Genomic DNA, 13,168 nt, shown 5'->3' with positions numbered 1-13,168 from the left:
GAGGTGGGACCAGTACAAAACGGACGGTTTGCACCTGGGCAGGGCCGGGACCGATGTCCTAGGGGGAGTGTTTGCTAGTGCTCTGGGGGAGGGTTTAAACTAAAATGGCAGTGGGTTGGGAACCTGAGCAGGGAGACAGAGGAAAGGGAAACAAGGATAAAAGCAAAAGATAGGAAGGAGAAAAACAAAAGTGGCAGTCAGAGAAATCAAGGGTTTAAATCAAACGTGGCCACAGTAAATAATAATTCTAATAGGTCTAAGAGCGTTAAAAAAACAAGCCTGAAGGCTTTGTGTCTTAATGCGAGGAGCATTTGTAATAAGGTGGATGAATTGTCTGCGAAAATAGGGGTAAACGAATATGATTTGGTTGGGATTACGGAAGCGTGGCTCAAGGACGGCCAAGACTGGGAACTCAACATCCAGGGGTATTCGATATTCAGGAAAGATAAGCAAAAAGGAAAGGGAGGTGGGGTAGCATTACTGGTTAAAGAAGGGATTAACACAATGGTAATGAAGGATATTAGCTCTGATGATGTGGAATCTGTATGGGAAGAATTGAGAAATACTAAGGGTAAAAAAACATTAGTGGGAGTGGTATATAGACCTCCAAACAGTAAGGCAGAGGTTGGGGATGGCATTAAAAGGGAAATTAAAGAAGCGTGCAATAAGGGCACAGCAGTCATCATGGGTGACTTTAATCTACATATAGATTGGGCTAACCAAATTAGCAACAATACCGTGGAGGAGGAATTACTGGAGTGTTTACGGGATGGTTTCCTGGACCAATATGTCGAGGAACCAACCAGGGATCAGGCCATCTTAGACTGGGTATTATGTAACGAGAAAGGATTAATTAGCAATCTTGTTGTACGAGGCCCCTTGGGTCGGAGCGATCATAATATGATCGAATTCTTCATTAAGATGGAGAATGAAGTAGTTGACTCAGAAACTAGGGTCCTCAATTTAAATAAAGGAAACTACGATGGTCTGAGGAACGAGTTGGGTAGGATTGATTGGGGAATGGCACTCAAAGGGTTGACGGTGGATAGGCAATGGCAAACATTCAAAGACCGAATGGATGAACTACAGAAGTTGTTCATCCCAGTTTGGCATAAAAATAAAACAAAAAAGGTGACTCAACCGTGGCTAACAAGGGAAATTAGGGATAGCATAAGATCCAAGGAGAGGACATATAAATTGGCCAGAAAAAGCAATAATCCTGAGGATTGGGAGCAGTTCAGGATTCAACAAAGGAGGACAAAGGGATTAATTAAGAAAGGGAAAATAGAACATGAGAGTAAGCTTGCAGGGAACATAAAAGCTGACTGTAAAAGCTTTTATAGATATGTGAAGAGAAAAGGATTGGTGAAAGTCAAGCGTAGGTCCCTTGCAGTCAGAATTGGGGGAATTTATAATGGGGATGTAACTGGTAAAATAGATAAGGGAGAACCAGTGGATGTGGTGTATTTGGACTTTCAGAAGGCTTTCGATAAGGTCCTGCATAAGAGATTAGCATGCAAAATTAAGGCACATGGGATTGGGGGCAAGGTATTGACTTGGATAGAGAACTGGTTGGCGGACAGAAAGCAAAGAGTTGGAATAAACGGGTCGTTTTCCGAGTGGCAGGCAGTGACTAGTGGGGTACCACAAGGATCGGTCCTAGGACCCCAGCTGTTCACAATATATATTAATGATCTGGATGAGGGAATTGGATGTAATATCTCCAAATTTGCAGATGACACAAAGCTGGGTGGAAGGGTATGCTGTGAGGAGGATGTCATGAAACTCTAGTATGATTTGGACAGGTTAGGTGATTGGGCAGAAACATGGCAAATGCACTATAATGTGGATAAATGTGAGGTTATCCACTTTGGAGGCAAAAACAGGAAGGCAGATTATTATTTGAATGGCAATAGATTGGGTGAAGGGGAAGTGCAAAGAGACCTGGGTGTTCTTGTGCACCAGTCGCTGAAGGTAAGCATGCAGGTGCAGCAGGCGGTTAAGAAGGCAAATGGTATGTTGGCCTTCGTAGCAAGAGGGTTCGAGTACAGGAATAAGGATGGCTTGCTACAGTTGTACAGGGCCTTGGTGAGACCGCACCTTGAGTATTGTGTGCAGTTTTGGTCGCCTTATCTGAGGAAGGACGTTCTTGCCATGGAAGGAGTGCAGCGAAGATTCACCAGGCTGATAGCTGGGATGGCAGGAATGACATATGAGGAGAGATTGTGTCGATTGGGCTTATACTCACTGGAGTTTAGAAGATTGAGAGGGGATCTCATCGAAACCTATAAAATTCTGTCAGGCCTGGACAGACTAGATGCTGGAAGGATGTTCCCGATGGTCGGGGAGTCCAGAACCAGGGGTCATAGTCTAAGGATAAGGGGTAGGACATTTAGGACTGAAATGAGGAGGAATTTCTTCACCCAAAGAATGGTGAACCTGTGGAATTCTCTGCCACAGAGGGCAGTGGAGGCCAGTTCATTAAATATATTCAAGAAAGAGTTGGATATATTTCTTAAGGCTAAAGGGATCAAGGGATATGGGGAGAAGGCAGGGACAGGGTACTGAATTTGAATGATCAGCCATGATCTCATTGAATGGCGGAGCAGGCTCGAAGGGCCGAATGGCCACTCCTGCTCCTATCTTCTATGTTTCTATTGCTTGACCTGGGACAGCTGGAGCTGCCCAGGCGAAGTCATCATTTAATTATCACATTGTTAAGACCTGGTGGTGGACTGAGCCTGGGCATCTCCAGCTTTCCTCCCACCACTCTTCATCTAACCCTATTAGCATATCCTTCTATTCCTTTCTCCCTCATGTGCTTATCTACCTTCCCCATGAATGTATCTGTGCTGTTCGCCTCAACCACTCCTTGTGGTAGCACGTTCCACATTCTGACCTCTCTTTGGGTAAAGAAGTTTCCCCTGAATTCCCCATTGGATTTATTAGAGACTGTGTTATATTTATGACCTGTAGTTTTGGATTCCCCCACAAGTGGAAACATTTTCTGCAGGTCCACCCTCTATAACCTTTTCATAATCTTAAAGACCTCGATCAGGTCACCCATCGGCCCTCTCTTTATTCTAGAGAAAAGAGCCCAGCCTGTTCAGCCTTTCCTGATAAGTATATCCTCTCAGTTCTAGGATCATCCTTGCAAAGCCTTTTTCCACCCTCTCCAGTGCCTCTATATCCTTTTTATAATATGGAGACCAGAACTGTGCACTGTACTCCAAGTGTGGTCTAACCAATGTTCTATACAAGTTTTAAATAACTTTGCTGCTTTTCAATTCTATCCCTCTAGAAATGAGCCCCAGTCCATTGTTTGCTCCTGTTATGGCCTCATTAACCTGCATCGCTACTTTTAGTGATTTGTGTATCTGGACCCCGAGATCCCTTTGCTACTCTACCCCATTTAGACTCTTATTTTCCAAGTAGTTTGTGGCCTCCTTATTCTTACTACCAAAATGCACCACCTATCTTAAAATTAATTTGCCAATTTCCCTCCCATTCTGCAAGTTTGTTAATGTCTTCTTGCATGTTGTCAGTCTTCCTCAGTATTAACTCTACCTCCCAATTTGGTGTCATTGACAAATTTTGAAATTGTACCTCTGATTCCCGAGTCCAAATAGTTTCTGTCAATGGAGTTAGGAGGTAAATTAAAAAATAGGACCTCAAAGGTAGTAATCTCAGGATTGCTACCAGTGCCACGTGCTAGTCAGAGTAGAAATAGAAGGATATTTCAGATGAATACGTGGCTAGAGGAATGGTGCAAGGGGGAGGGATTCCAATTCCTGGGACATTGGAACCAGTTCTGGGGGAGGTGGGACCAGTACAAACTGGACGGTTTGCACCTGGGCAGGGCCGGGACCGATGTCCTAGGGGGAGTGTTTACTAGTGCTCTGGGGGAGGGTTTAAACTAAAATGGCAGGGGGTTAGGAACCTGAGCGGAGAGACAGAGGAAAGGGAAACAAGAATAAAAGCAAAAGACAGGAAGGAGAAAAACAAAAGTGGCAGGCAGAAAAATCAAGGGTTTAAATCAAACATGGCCACAGTAAATAATAATTCTAAAGGATTTAAGAGCGATAAAAAACAAGCCTGAAGGCTTTGTGTCTTAATGCAAGGAGCATTCGTAATAAGGTGGATGAACTAGCTGCGCAAATAGAGGTAAACGAATATGATATGATTGGGATTACGGAAACATGACTCCAGGGTGGCCAAGGCTGGGAACTCAATATTCAGGGGTATTCAATATTCAGGAAAGATAGGCAAAAAGGAAAAGGAGGTGGGGTAGCATTGCTGGTTAAAGAGGGGATTAACACAATTGAAAGGAAGGATATTAGCTCTGATGATCTGGAATCTGTTTGGGTAGAACTGAAAAATACCAAGGGGCAGAAAACGTTAGTGGGAGTGGTATATAGACCTCCAAACAGTAATGCCGAGGTCGGGGATGGCATTAAACGGGAAATTAGAGAAGCGTGCAATAAGGGCACAGCAGTTATCATGGGTGACTTTAATCTACATATAGATTGGGCTAACCAAATTAGTAACAATACTGTGGAGGAGGAATTCCTGGAGTATATACGGGATGGTTTCCTGGACCAATATGTCGAGGAACCAACTAGAGATCAGGCCATCTTAGACTGGGTATTATGTAATGAGAAAGGATTGATTAGCAATCTTGTTGTGCGAGGCCCCTTGGGTCAGAGCGATCATAATATGATAGAATTCTTCATTAAGATGGAGAGTGAAATAGTTGACTCAGAGACTCGGGTCCTGAATTTAAATAAAGGGGACTACGATGGTATGAGGTGCGAGTTGGGTAGGATTGATTGGGGAATGACACTCGAAGGGTTGACTGTGGATGGGCAATGGCAAACATTCAAAGATCGCATGGATGAACTACAGAATTTGTTCATCCCAATTTGGCATAAAAATAAAACAAAAAAGGTGACTCAACCGTGGCTAACAAGGGAAATTAGGGATAGAATAAGATCCAAGGAGAGGACATATAAATTGGCCAGAAAAAGCAGTAAACCTCAGGATTGGGAGCAGTTTAAGATTCAACAAAGGAGCACAAAGGGATTAATTAAGAGGGGGAAAATAGAGTATGAGAGTAAGCTTTCAGGGAACATAAAAACTGACTGTAAAAGCTTTTATAGATATGTGAAGAGAAAAAGATTGGTGAAGTCAAGCGTAGGTCCCTTGCAGTCAGCATCAGGGGAATTTATAATGGGGAACAAAGAAATGGCAGACCAATTGTGGTAAACCACTGTTATACCTGTCTGTATGTGTATGTGTATTCCACCAGGTACAGGTCTGGACATGCCTCGGCTGACTCCTCCCACTATTCCAGGTATATAAGTGACTACCTCCCAGTCCCTTAGTATTCTGGACGGGTCGACCACTCGAGACTAGACCTTCATTCTTTAGTTAATAAAAGCCTGGTTGTTACTCGCTTAACCTCAGTCTTTTGAGTAATTGATGGCGCATCAATTTTATTAACTACATTTTTTATAATGGAGAAGATCCTCACACCAGCATGCCTGGACCTGGACAGTCGGGAAGCGGACGCTTCCACCAAGTTTGCTCACTGGCTCATGTGCTTCGAGACATTCCTGACTGCCTCCACTGCGGTCGTAACGGATGCGAACAAACTGTCTGTCCTGATCTCCAAGGTGAACCACCGAGTGTACTCAGTCATCCATGACGCAAACCTTGAGAAATTCCTCCGCACCGCCCAACTCCTGAACCTGACATATAACAAGGAGAAGTGCATATTCCGCACAGACCGCCTTGCCATCCTTGGCTGTGTTGTGGAACACGGGGTCATCGGTCCCGACCCGGACCGGATGCGTCCCCTTATGGAACTCCCACTGCCCCACTGCCTAAAAGCTCTGAAGAGGTGCCTAGGGTTTTTTTCCTACTACGCCCAGTGGGTCCCCTACTATGCAGACAAAGCCCGTCCGCTGATCAAATCCACCTCTTTTCCCCTGATGGCAGAGGCCCGCTCGGCCTTCCACCGTAGCGGCCTCGCAGCGGGAGCAGCGAGGAGGAGCTCGGCAGGAAACCCGGCGACCAGCGAGGCCCGAGACCAGTCGGGAGCAGTGTGAGACCGGTATAAAAACCGGAGAGAGGCGAGGCCCGAGACCAGTCGGGACCAGCGGGAGCAGCGAGGAGGAGCTCGGCAGGAAACCCGGCGACCAGCGAGGCCCGAGACCAGTCGGGAGCAGTGTGAGACCGGTATAAAAACCGGAGAGAGGCGAGGCCCGAGACCAGTCGGGACCAGCGGGAGCAGCGAGGAGGAGCTCGGCAGGAAACCCGGCGACCAGCGAGGCCCGAGACCAGTCGGGAGCAGTGTGAGACCGGTATAAAAACCGGAGAGAGGCGAGGCCCGAGACCAGTCGGGACCAGCGGGAGCAGCGAGGAGGAGCTCGGCAGGAAACCCGGCGACCAGCGAGGCCCGAGACCAGTCGGGAGCAGTGTGAGACCGGTATAAAAACCGGAGAGAGGCGAGGCCCGAGACCAGTCGGGACCAGCGGGAGCAGCGAGGAGGAGCTCGGCAGGAAACCCGGCGACCAGCGAGGCCCGAGACCAGTCGGGAGCAGTGTGAGACCGGTATAAAAACCGGAGAGAGGCGAGGCCCGAGACCAGTCGGGACCAGCGAGGAGGAGCTCGGCAGGAAACCCGGCGACCAGCGAGGCCCGAGACCAGTCGGGAGCAGTGTGAGACCGGTATAAAAACCGGAGAGAGGCGAGGCCCGAGACCAGTCGGGACCAGCGGGAGCAGCGAGGAGGAGCTCGGCAGGAAACCCGGCGACCAGCGAGGCCCGAGACCAGTCGGGAGAGAGCAGCAGCGGAGAGGCAGCAGTCGGCGAGACTCGGGGCCATTTAAAAAACAGCTGAGGCGGAAGTCCAGCTCTTGAGCTTTTTTTCAGAAGCGGACCTGGTGGGAAGCACCCAGGTGAAAGGTATTTAAGGAGGGTGGTGGCTTAAACCCGAGTTCCTACAGAGTAGGAACCCCCACCGCCCCCCTCCTCTAACCTAGTAGTCTTTTAGCAGCTGTCTAAAAACAGAGGTCACAAATTTTTTGGTCTCAGTTTCTTTTCAGCAGGGCAGGAACCGGGAGGAGCGGGAAGTCGGCGTAGGACCAAGGGGACACAAGACCGGGAAGTCAGCGAAAGACCAGGGAGGTAAGACTAACTGGTAAGTACTTTCCTCAAACCTTCCTAGGAAGTAAAACCAAAACTAGTGGGATTTGGTTAGTTTAAAAAGGAATAAGAGGAGTACAGTATACATTGGTCTAAGTAAGCTTCGGGAAAACAAAAGTCGATAAATAAACTAAAACTAGAAAATTAAAAGTAATATAAGGGTTAAGTCATGGCAGTAGAGCTCGGACCTGTGTCATGCTCCTCCTGTAACATGTGGGAAATCAGGGACGCTTCCTGTGTCCCTGACGACTATGTGTGCAGGAAGTGTGTCCAGCTGCAGCTCATGTGGGACCGCATGACGGCCCTTGAGCTGCAGATGGACTCACTTTGGAGCATCCACGATTCTGAGAGGGGTGTGGATAGCACATTTAGTGAGTTGGTCACACCGCAGGTTAAGGCCAGCGTAGACAGTACATGGGTGACCAAAAGGCAGAGCAAGGGCAGGAAGGTAGTGCAGAAATCCCCTGGGGTTGTCTCCCTTAGCAACAGGTTCACCGCCTTAGGTACTGTTGTCGGGGGGGGTGACACATCGGGGGAAGGCACCAGCAGCCAGGCTCATGGCACCATGACTGGCTCTGTTGCAAAGAAGGGAGGGAAAAAGAGTGGCAGGGCTATAGTAATAGGGGATTCGATTGTAAGGGGAATAGATAGGGGTTTCTGTGGTCGCGACCGAGACTCCAGGATGGTATGTTGCCTCCCTGGTGCAAGGGTCAAGGATGTCTCGGCGCGGGTGCAGAACATTCTGGAGGGGGAGGGGGAACAGCCAGTTGTCGTGATACATGTTGGTACCAACGACGTAGCTAAAAAAAGGGAAGAGGTCCTACAAGTAGAATTTCGGGAGTTAGGAGCCAAGCTAAAAAGTAGGACCTCGAAGGTAGTAATCTCTGGATTACTACCAGTGCCACGTGCTAGTAAGAGTACAGAGAACAGGATAGTTAGGCTAAATACGTGGCTTGAGCAGTGGTGTAAGAGGGAGGGTTTTAAATTTTTGAGGCATTGGAACCAGTTTTGTGGTAGGTGTGACCTATACAAAAGGGACGGTCTACACCTGTGCAGAGATGGAACTGATGTTCTCGGGGTAATTTTTGATAAAGCAGTTCGGGAGCATTTAAACTAGTATGGCAGGGGGCTAGAAACCTATGTAGTGAAATAGAGGAAAGTGAAAGGCAGACAGAAATAAATGATAAAAGGGTGAGGAACAAAAAACAAAGGGCCAAACTAATTCATAAAAAATGTGAGCATAAAAAAAGCCTGAGGGTTTTATACCTTAATGCGAGAAGCATCAGGAACAAGGTAGATGAATTAGCTGTGGAAATAGAGGTTAATAATTATGACCTAATTGGGATTACGGAAACATGGTTGCAGGGTGAGCAGGGCTGGGAGCTTAACATACAGGGGTATTCAGTATTTAGGAAGGATCGACAAAAAAGAAAGGGAGGAGGGGTAGCATTGCTAGTAAAAGAGGGGATAAATGCAATTGAAAGGAAGGATATTAACTCAGTTAATACAGAATCTATATGGGTGGAGCTAAGAAATAGCGAGGGGCGAAAAACATTAATAGGAGTGGTATATAGGCCTCCAAATAGTAAAATAGAGGTTAGGGAGGGCATCACGAGGGAAATTAGAGAAGCGTGCAATAAGAGCACAGCTGTCATCATAGGTGACTTTAACTTACATATAGATTGGACTAGCCTAATCAGTAAAAATAATGAGGAGGAGGAATTCCTTGAGTGTTTGAGGGATGGTTATCTGGATCAATATGTCGAGGAACCAACTCGGGAACAGGCTATATTGGACTGGGTACTGTGCAATGAGAAGGGACTAATCAGTAATCTTGTTGTACGGGGACCCTTGGGTCAGAGCGATCATAACATGATCGATTTCTCACTCGAAATGGAGAGCGAAGAAATTGACTCAGAGACTAAGGTCCTGAATTTAAACAAGGGGAATTATGATGCCATGAGACGGGAACTGAGTAGGTCTGATTGGACAACGTTCCTGGGAGGACTGGAGGTAGATAAACAATGGCAAACATTTAAAGATAGAATGACAAAATTGCAAAAATTGTTTATACCAATCTGGCATAAAAGGAAATCTAAAAAGGTGACTCAACCGTGGATAACAGGGGAAATTAGAGACAGCATAAAATCCAAAGATAGGGCGTATAAAATAGCCAAAAAAAGCGCCAGAGCGGAAGATTGGGAACAGTTTAAGATAGAGCAAAGGAGGGCAAAGGGCATAATCAAGAGGGGCAAAATAGCTTACGAAAACAAGCTGGCGGAAAATATAAAAACTAACTCCAAAAGCTTTTATAAGTATATCAAAAGGAAAAGACTGGTGAAAACCAAAGTTGGTCCATTGCAGTCAGATACGGGGGAATATATAATGGGAAATAAGGAAATGGCAGATCAACTAAATGCATACTTTGGGTCAGTCTTTACGAAGGAAGACACAAAAAACCTCCCTGGGATATCGGGAAAAATAGGGACATTGGCAAAGGAGGAACTGACGCAAATCAATATCTCTAAGGATATGGTGTTAAGGAAGCTAAAGGGATTGAAGGTGGACAAATCCCCAGGGCCTGATAACATGCATCCTAGGGTACTGAAGGAGGTGGCCCTAGAGATAGCGGATGCACTAAGGATGATTTTTCAGAATTCATTAGACTCGGGAACAGTGCCGATGGATTGGAGGGTAGCTAACGTTACCCCACTATTCAAAAAGGGGGGTAGGGAAAAAGCAGGTAATTACAGACCTGTAAGCCTTACATCAGTTGTGGGCAAAATGCTGGAGTCCATCATTAAGGATGAAATAGCGGAGCACTTAGCAAATGGGGACAGGATAGGACAGAGTCAACATGGATTTACAAAGGGTAAATCGTGCTTGACTAATCTATTGGAATTTTTTGAGGGAGTAACTGGTAGAATAGATGGGGGAGAGCCAGTAGATGTGGTGTACCTGGACTTCCAAAAGGCCTTCGATAAGGTCCCACATAAAAGATTAGCATGGAAAATTGAGGCTCATGGGATAAAGGGGAAAGTTTTGGCGTGGATAGGGAACTGGCTGTCAGATAGAAAACAGAGAGTTGGAATAAACGGCTCATTTTCTGAATGGCAGGCAGTAACAAGTGGGGTACCACAAGGATCTGTCCTGGGCCCCCAGCTGTTCACAATTTACATTAATGACCTGGATCAGGGAGTCGGATGCAGCATTTCCAAATTTGCAGACGACACTAAACTAGGAGGGGGGGTGGGCTCAGAGGAAGAGACCAGGAAGCTCCAGAGCGATTTGGACAGACTGGGCGATTGGGCGGATAAATGGCAGATGCACTATAATGTGGACAAGTGCGAAGTTATCCACCTTGGGTGCAGGAACGGGAGGGCAAATTATTATTTAAATGGCAATAGATTGGGAGAGGGGGAAGTACAGAGAGACCTGGGTGTTCTTGTACACCAGTCACTGAAGGCGAGCATGCAGGTGCAACAGGCGGTCAAGAAGGCAAACGGTATGCTGGCCTTCATAGCAAAAGGGTTAGAATACAGGAACAGGGATACCTTGCTGCAGCTGTACAGGGCACTGGTGAGACCACACCTCGAGTACTGTGTACAGTTTTGGTCGCCTCATCTGAGGAAGGATGTTCTTGCCATGGAGGGGGTGCAGCGGCGATTCACCAGGCTGATACCAGGAATGGCGGGAATGACCTATGAGGAGAGACTATGTAGTTTAGGGATGTACACACTGGAGTTTAGAAGATTGAGAGGGGACCTCATAGAAGTGTATAAAATTCTGACAGGTCTAGACAGACTGGATGCAGAAGGAATGTTTCCCTTGGCGGGTGAGAACAGAACTAGAGGACATAATTTAAGGATAAGGGCTAAACCATTTAGGACAGAGATGAGGGGGAATTTCTTCACTCAGAGAGTGGTGAACCTGTGGAACTCATTGCCACAGAGGGCAGTGTACGCCAGCTCATTAAATATATTTAAGAGGGAATTAGATATATTTCTACGGGCAAAAGGGGTTAAGGGTTACGGAGAGAAGGCGGGGACGGGATACTGAATTAAAGGATCAGCCATGATCTCATCGAATGGCGGAGCAGGCACGAAGGGCCGAATGGCCTACTCCTGCTCCTATCTTCTATGTATCTATGTATCTATGTATCAAGGAGGACATTGCCAAAGCCACCATGCACGCAGTGGACGAATCCATCCCCTTCCAGGTGGAAAGCGATGCGTCCGACTTCGCTCTGGCCGCCACCCTTAATCAGGCGGGGAGACCTGTGGCATTCTTCTCACGAACCCTCCAGGGCCCGGAGACCAGACACTCCGCGGTCGAGAAGGAGGCCCAGGCTATTGTGGAGGCTGTGCGTCATTGGAGGCACTACCTGGCCGGAAAACGATTTACCCTGCTCACTGACCAGCGTTCAGTTGCTTTTATGTTCAACAACAAGCAGAGGGGCAAAATCAAAAATGACAAGATCTTGAGGTGGAGAATCGAACTTTCCACCTACAATTACGAGATCTTGTACCGGCCTGGTAAGCTCAATGAACCCCTAGATGCCCTATCGCGTGGCACCTGCGCCAGCGCGCAGATCGATAGGCTGAGGGCCCTCCACAATGACCTCTGCCACCCGGGGGTCACCAGGTTCTTCCACTTCATCAAGGCCCGCAACCTGCCTTACTCCATTGAGGAGGTCAGGACCATGACCAAGAACTGCCAAGTCTGCGCTGAGTGCAAACCGCACTTTTATAGACCAGACAGAGCTCACCTGATAAAGGCCACTCGCCCTTTCGAACACCTGAGCGTCGATTTTAAAGGGCCTCTCCCCTCCTCCGACCGCAATGTGTACTTCCTCAACATCATTGACGAGTACTCCCGTTTCCCGTTCGCTATCCCCTGCCCGGACATGACCAGTGCCACGGTCATTAAATGTCTGAACAGCCTCTTCACCCTGTTCGGTTTCCCCAGCTATATCCATAGCGACCGGGGCTCATCGTTTATGAGCGACGAACTCCGCCAGTACCTGCTCGCTAGGGGTATAGCCACAAGCAGGACCACCAGTTACAACCCCCGGGGGAACGGACAGGTGGAAAGAGAGTATGCAACAGTTTGGAAGGCCGCCCTACTAGCCCTAAAGTCTAGGGGCCTTCCGACCTCCCGCTGGCAGGAGGTGCTCCCCGATGCGCTCCACTCGATTCGGTCACTGCTCTGCACTGCCACCAATGCCACCCCTCATGAGAAAATGTTTGTCTTCCCAAGGAAGTCCACATCGGGGACAGCGTTACCGCCATGGCTGAGGTCCCCAGGGCCGGTACTACTGAGAAGACACGTGAGGACCAATAAAATGGACCCCCTGGTCGAAAGGGTTGACCTCCTCCACGCCAACCCCCAGTACGCTTACATTGCGTACCCGGACGGGCGGGAGGACACAGTCTCCATACGAGACCTCGCACCCTCGGGGACCGCTGTAACCCACTACCCATTACCACCACCCCCCCACGACACCCTCGGGGACCGCTGTAACCCACTACCACCCCCCCCACGACCCGAAATCCAACCCCAGCAGCCGGCTCGCCTTGGACCGTCACCCACGAGGACTATACTCCAGTGCCCCAGCCTACACGGGACGCGACGCCAGAAGCTCCACCACCCCTGCCGTCGCCACGTCGATCACAGCGGCAGACAAGACCTCCGGAGAGACTCCAACACACGAACTTTTAAATACACTTCACCCCGCCGGACTCATTTTTAAACAAGGGGTGAATGTGGTAAACCACTGTTATACCTGTCTGTATGTGTATGTGTATTCCACCAGGTACAGGTCTGGACATGCCTCGGCTGACTCCTCCCACTATTCCAGGTATATAAGTGACTACCTCCCAGTACCTTAGTATTCTGGACGGGTCGACCACTTGAGACTAGACCTTCATTCTTTAGTTAATAAAAGCCTGGTTGTTACTC

The 13,168-nt window shown here is 48.0% G+C and overlaps 1 long non-coding RNA gene across 1 annotated transcript in view; it reads left to right on the top strand.

Moving 5' to 3' along the window:
- Positions 1 to 13,168, top strand: part of LOC147118747 (uncharacterized) — a 22,342-nt gene extending 9,174 nt beyond the window's left edge. The window contains exon 4 of the long non-coding RNA XR_015077943.1: positions 12,467 to 13,168. This is a non-coding gene — a long non-coding RNA (uncharacterized LOC147118747). The remainder of the gene's footprint in view (positions 1 to 12,466) is intronic.

The sequence above is a fragment of the Somniosus microcephalus genome, chromosome 4 (assembly GCF_052327205.1).
Source record: "Somniosus microcephalus isolate GS21.2 chromosome 4, FLI_Smic_1.0, whole genome shotgun sequence".
Lineage (NCBI taxonomy): Eukaryota > Metazoa > Chordata > Chondrichthyes > Squaliformes > Somniosidae > Somniosus > Somniosus microcephalus.
Note: the sequence above shows the minus strand (reverse complement) of the source record. Positions and strands in the feature narration are given on the sequence as shown.